Below are 7,059 nucleotides of genomic sequence, written 5' to 3' on the forward strand. Positions count from 1 at the left end.
ACCACCTGAAATCTAGAAAATTATAGCAAAATATTGATAAAAAATTAGCTGTAAGAAAAATGCACCGTAATCTTGATCATAAGTAATGTTTAATTTATTTGATAAGTAAAATAAACATAACACTTAGATTTTGAAATAGTTTTTTGTACATAGCATTAAAAGTTTTATTAATCATATTATCATCGCTATATTGTACCGAAAAGTTTAAAAGATATATATCTTAAGCATAATATGTTATAAAGCGGTAGTGAAAATTTATTTATCTATCGTCTTTGTAGACATTTTTAAATAATAATTATGTAGTTAAAAAGAGAATAAATATATAATTATATCTTTGTGAGGAAAGACATTTGAAATTTAAAAAAGAAACAACATATTATGATTAAAATAAGGAAATTTGATTAAAAATTATATGATATACATTATTATGAAAATTATATATATATATATATATATATATATATATATATATATATATATATATATATATATATATATATATAAAAGAATTATTTTGTAAGCAATAACAAAAAGATATAGATTATATATTTAATATGTACAAATTGCCTTAGGTATAATAGAAATAGTAATAATAAAAATAGTAACTTCGAGTCCATAAAACAAAAAATTCATATAACATTATTCGCAATATTTTTGAGTATTTTTGTTAATTACAATGTTATTTATATATCATATTAAAAATTAGTTTCATATAGTGAGCAATGATCATTAATACGATTAAGAAAAATATTATGAAATTAAAATATTATATATATATATATATATATATATATATATATATATATATAATTACAAAATTACCCTTTATCAAACGATTGGTCAAGAATTACTCATACATTCACACACTAAATAAAGGTTTTACATGAACCTAACTCATATATATATATATATATATATATATATATATATATATATATATATATATATATATATATATATATATATATATATATATATATATATATATATATATATATATATATAAACGTTAATATAAAATCTACTATTTATATATATTTATTGTAAATTACATTTCCCTAAATAAGTTTAACCCTAAAAACATTCATTCTTCCGGTAGATATTCTAGAGGGAAAATGACTCTTGAGGGTAATTAACTTTTGCGTTTGTACTCATTTGGTCCCTTTTCTTTTTTTTGTATTCAATATACCATCGAACTTGTTGTTGGTGTTTACCATAGCCCTTTTGACCGGCTTTTGACCTGTGATAGCCGGTCAAAGGGTTATGGTGAACACAGACAACAAGTTCGATGGTATATTGAGTACAAAAAAAAGGAAAGGGACCAAATGAGAACAAACGCAACAGTTGGTTACCCTCCTGATTCATTTTCCCTTTACTCATTTACAACAAATCTCATATCATCTCCTACTGATATTAATGACTTTTATGAGATTTATTCTTGCTTCTCTTCAAAACATTACCTACGAAAGGACATTATTCATACATGTATAACTTTGTAATGCACTTGAATATTTATTAGGCGAATCTTGACTAAGCGAGCGCATTTCATGACTACATTTACATTTCCAATCAAATGATTTATCGTATCATGGATTCTAAATAAGTCTACAAACGAGTGGAATCACAAGTGCTATGATTTTTGAAATTATTTAGCTTTAAGATCGAACTCATGGGATAAGATACAATATCAATATGTACAATATTATGGTGTATTGTACATATTGATGTTGTATCTTATCCCATGAGTTCGATCTTAAAGCTAAGTAAACTCAAAAATCATAGCATTTGTGATTCCACTCGTTTGTAGACTTGTCTAGAATCCATGATACGATAAATCATTTGATTGGAAATGTAAATGTAGTCATGAAATGTGCCTGCTTAGTCAAAATTCCCCTAATAAATATTCAAGTGCATTACAAAGTTGTACATGTATGAATAATGTCCTTTCGTAGGTTATGTTTTGAAGAGAAGCAAGAATGAATCTCATAAAAGTCATTAATATCAGTAGGAGATGATGTGAGATTTGTTGTAAATGAGTAAAGGGAAAATGAATCAGGAGGGTAACCAATTGTTGCGTTTGTTCTCATTTGGTCCCTTTTCTTTTTTTTTTTGTACTCAATATACCATCGAACTTGTTGTCTGTGTTCACCATAACCCTTTGACCGGCTATCACAGGTCAAAAGCCGGTCAAAAGGGCTATGGTAAACACCAGCAACAAGTTCGATGGTATATTGAATACAAAAAAAAGAAAAAGGACCAAATGAGTACAAACGCAAAAGTTAATTACCCTCAAGAGTCATTTTCCCTATTCTAGACTCTATCGTTTCTATTTTTTTCTTCCTGAAATCGCATACACCGATTGTTGTGTTCGATTTCTACATTTCAATGTATTGATCTCTTGTAATCGGAGATTTCATCGACTTCGTAGCGGCCTTACAGTGTAGCCACCCCACTACCATAATTTCTTAATAGCATAATCGGGAATAAATATATGTTTGAAATCCAAAATCGAAAGGAATACAAATCCAATTTCGTAATAGTTAGTAGAGCAGAAAGAAAGCGATTTCAGTCCGCTGCTAAAGTTATGAAGAAAAAATGGCGTCGTTATGGTCTGATTTTGGAATATGTTGGCTGTTGGATTTCAACGATGAAGATAGGGCGACGATGAAAAAGAGGTAAAATTACTAATTTCGTTTTTGTAGAAAATGAGATTCAATGTACTCCCTGTATTTATTATTTGAATTTTGATTGTATTTCAAAATTGAATCTTGAATTGTTATTGTTTAAGTGTGAAAATTTGAAAGTTATGCTTCAGAAGTTTCATTTCCGTTCATACATTCTTGCTTGTTCTCTTAAATCTAGGTATTATTTTCAAATAATGAGATTTTAATGTTGGTGCCTACAACAGTGAACATATGATGGGAGTGTAAAATTAGGTTTCCTATTCTCAAATTATGTGAATGAAAATTGTTATGTTTTGGTGTAAGCTTGCTAAGATAAGTAACAAATTAGTGTATTAGGCAAAATTTTAGTGGTATTTTGGTTGAGAGGTGTTATGTAATATGTATGAAATGAAAAAGTTGGTTATTTGAGTATATGTATGTAAGCATATTGAGGAAAGTGGAATGTTGTGTAGGAGACAATGGAATTTAAAAAAAAATATATTATATTTATATGAAAGTGGAATGCTATAAGAGACATACAGTTGAAAGAACATTAACATTTTAAGGAATACAAATTAAAATAGTAAAAGTAAAATGTGCTCAATATAACAAGATTTTTTTTCTTTGATTTGTACATGTGTTTGTGTGTTTGTAAGATGTAATGAAAGTATATTGCAATTAGAAAGTATATGAACAAAAAAGTAAAAGAAACAGTTAAATTACATTGTAATATATTTTTCGATATTTTGATAGCATTGTATATTCATACTTTTTATATATATATAAAAAACACGTTTACAATAATGTATGTTTTGTTATTGTAGTAGCAAATCTCTATAATCATAAAGCATGATAGTCTTTATTGAGTCGAGTGTTGAAGTGTATGTTGCATTCAACAACAGCTTAGAGAATCTCACATGATTTCTTTTCACATCTTATGAAAGGTATGTCATTTCCACAAATATATTAAAATCCATCAATCCAGCATAGTAAACAATTATATTATTAAAAGTACAATGGTATACTTAGTATTTAAAGTAACTGCATGAATTATTAATAATTTAATGGAAAAACAAAAGAAAACCATACGCAAGATTACCAATTCATCATATAAAACCATTATTTTTTAACATTTGGTGTCAAAACCTTCATCTTCTCTTCATTTTTTGTTGAAATACACAATGATTTTGTTACATTCATGACATCAAAAACTATCAAACTTACAGTTTTCTCTTTAAAAGTACAATATAAAAGGGCATATTTGTCATTTTTATAATATAAAAGGGCATAGTTGTCATTTTCTAACATAAAAGGGCAGAATTGTCATTTATGATATAAATGGGCAGAATTACCATTTTCTACCTAAATGTTAAGTTAATTTATATTTAACAGTAAAAACATAATCAAAAAATATATAACCGACATAAATTGATAAATGATAGTATTCCTATTAAAATGACATATTTGTCACTTTTATAATATAAAAGGGCACAATTGTCATTTTGTAATATAAAAGGGCAGAATTGCATTTTCTACCTAAAGGATAGCTTGAATTTATATTTGACAGTAAAAAACATAATAAAAAATATAGCCGACAAAAAATAAACAATTGCACCTTTTCTATTAAAAGGGCATATTTGTCATTTTTATAATATAAAAGGTCATAATTGTTATTTTCTAATATAAAAGGGTGGAGTTGTCATTTTCTAATATAAAAGGGCAGAATTGTAAATATTGTTATGTTTTGGTAAAAAAAATTAAAGAATTCAAAATTATTGTTGATTATATGGGATATTGCTGATTTCATTCCTTTATGTAATCTGTTAATTACATATCGGACCTGAATTTACAAAATCACACCAACATAGTTTTAAGTCCCAACAGAAAGTTATTAATTACATATTGGACCCAAAATTTAGAAAATCATAGCAAAATAGTCTTAATTACATATTAAAAGTGTTTTTTATCATTAATCACAACAACATAGTTTCAAAGTATATTGCTATAATTTAAAAAAAATAAAAATAAAAAATGGATAGCAATATAACAACATTTACAGCTGCTTAGTTTTTGGTTATTTTTAATAGTGTTGTAATGTGAGGGGTAAAAGGGTCATTTACATTTTTGATAAAACAGTCGTTTACTTTTCAAAAAGAGTTGCAACTTTATATTTAGTTAGAAAGACAAAAATAACAATGTTTCATAATAAATTGACCAAAATGCCCTTTTCCTAATTTTCTACTGTTTAATATCACAACTGGATGTCATTATGGGTTATAATGTTTTTAAAACATATAAGTCTAATAAATGAACCAAAATACCCTTTCTGCATTTAATCACAACAATATAGTTTCAAAGTATATTGCTATAATTTAAAAAAAAAATTAAAAAATGGTCAACAATATAACATTTACAACTACATAGTTTTCGCCTTATTTTTAATAGTGTTGTAAGGTGAGGGGTAAAGGAGTCATTTACATCCAAAAAGAACTTTCAATTTTTGATAAAACAATCATTTACTTTTCAAAAAGAGTTGCAGCTTTTTAATGAAAAATAAAAATAAAAATTTGGTCTAAACTGTCATATTGGCCAAATGTACTCCAAAATAGTTGCATATAAGAAGATATGTTTTTTTACCGATTTAAATCAAGAACCGCAACAGATACAACATACTTTCGAAGAAAGGTTTTTAGAAAAAAGAAAGACGTTAAAGTATTTCAGAAAAAGGTTATAAATATTGGTTTATGAAGATGAACTAATCTGATTTGTTATGTTGTCTCTTCTACAGAAATAGTATTGTTGAAGATGAGAAAGCACAATAAAACTTGACAATGGGAAGGAATGTGGAGGACGTGTTGATGATATTGAAATATAAATGGAGTCTAAATATTAATTTCAAGTTGCTGATTTTTTGGGATTTCATTGAAATTTTGAAAAGAGTCAAAATAAGATAGGATTTGTTACCAAACAAATCAAACGTGAATTGCTATTGTTTCCAAAAAGCATGGAATTTAAATTTAAATTTAAATGTTATAAGAAACCGAAAAATACAATAAGTTGAAAAAAAATCGGATTACAATTTAATTTTAATGTAATTTAATTTGAATAATAAGAATTATTCATAAAATGACATGTGGCATGTTAGAATGGTAGAAAGGGGACATGTGGCACATTAAAGGTTTTGTTTATTAGAGGAGGTAGATTATAACAACTTTTGAACATATTTATATATTTGTTCAGTTTTACTATTTTTAATAAATATTATATAAAATCTGTTAATTAATGTAAAGACTTTTGATATTAAAGTTTATAAGTTTATCAAATTTTATTGGTTTTTTGTGATGATTTTTGTTTGTTAATGCCTAAAGTTTTGCAAAAAAAAGTATTTTTATTTTTGTCCTTGTAACACACACACATACACAAATATATATATATATATATATATATATATATATATATATATATATATATATATATAGAGAGAGAGAGAGAGAGAGAGAGAGAGAGAGAGAAAGAGAGAGCTAGGTTCAAGTATTCTAACTAATTATTGTATATTTATCGTATACAATGAGAATGATAAAGAAAATTTGTTGTTTGATAATATAAATACGTTCAATCTTACATAACTAGTGTTATTAACTCACATTCTAATAGATTAAATCGTTTATAAGGTTATTATACAGTTGTTATTATTATTCTTATTTCTATCAGAATGTTTTTTTGGGTCGTATTCTACGGAATGAAAATGAGTGAAAAACGATGTGTGAGAACAAAAATAAATAATAATTAGCAAGAATACATGAAAATGTCGATATTTTGTAAGGTTTAACGTATTCGCATTGCTAAAAAATTTATTCTCTTATTAATAATTCTCATAGCATACAATATAAATACAATAATTAGTGTGTATATATATATATATATATATATATATATATATATATATATATATATATATATATATATATATATATATATATATATATATATATATGATTTTAAATTAAAAAAAAAAACCTTAAGTTTATAAATATTTTATGTTTTTATTTTAAATATGTTTTTCAATTTTAACATGAAAGTCCTTAAAATAATCAGATTTTATCGGTTTTGTCCTTGAAAACCTGAGGTAACATGTGTAAAAATAAAATGAAAATTTTGGTAACTTTTGGTATTTAATGAACAAAAAATCATCACATGGATAAAACCGATAAAATTTGACAAACTTAAGGATTTTTATATCAAAACTTTAAATTTATATAAAAAAAAGACTTTGACTTATGATTAAAATCACATATATCAGATAAGTCTTTTACGATGATAAAACAAAACCAATGTATAACAAAATCAAAATTATCAGTATATCAATATTAATGATTGACAAACAAACAAAGATTAA

At 25.1% G+C, this 7,059-nt stretch overlaps 1 long non-coding RNA gene across 1 annotated transcript; it reads left to right on the top strand.

The window, feature by feature from the left end:
• Positions 1-2,337: 2,337 nt before the first annotated feature.
• On the top strand, positions 2,338-5,843 carry LOC122195932 (uncharacterized). The gene is made up of 3 exons (XR_006187029.2): positions 2,338-2,675; positions 3,488-3,607; positions 5,452-5,843. It is a non-coding gene; the product is annotated as an uncharacterized LOC122195932 (long non-coding RNA).
• The last annotated feature ends 1,216 nt before the right edge of the window (positions 5,844-7,059 follow it).

This window comes from Lactuca sativa, chromosome 1 (assembly GCF_002870075.4).
Source record: "Lactuca sativa cultivar Salinas chromosome 1, Lsat_Salinas_v11, whole genome shotgun sequence".
Classification (NCBI taxonomy): Eukaryota; Viridiplantae; Streptophyta; class Magnoliopsida; order Asterales; family Asteraceae; genus Lactuca; species Lactuca sativa.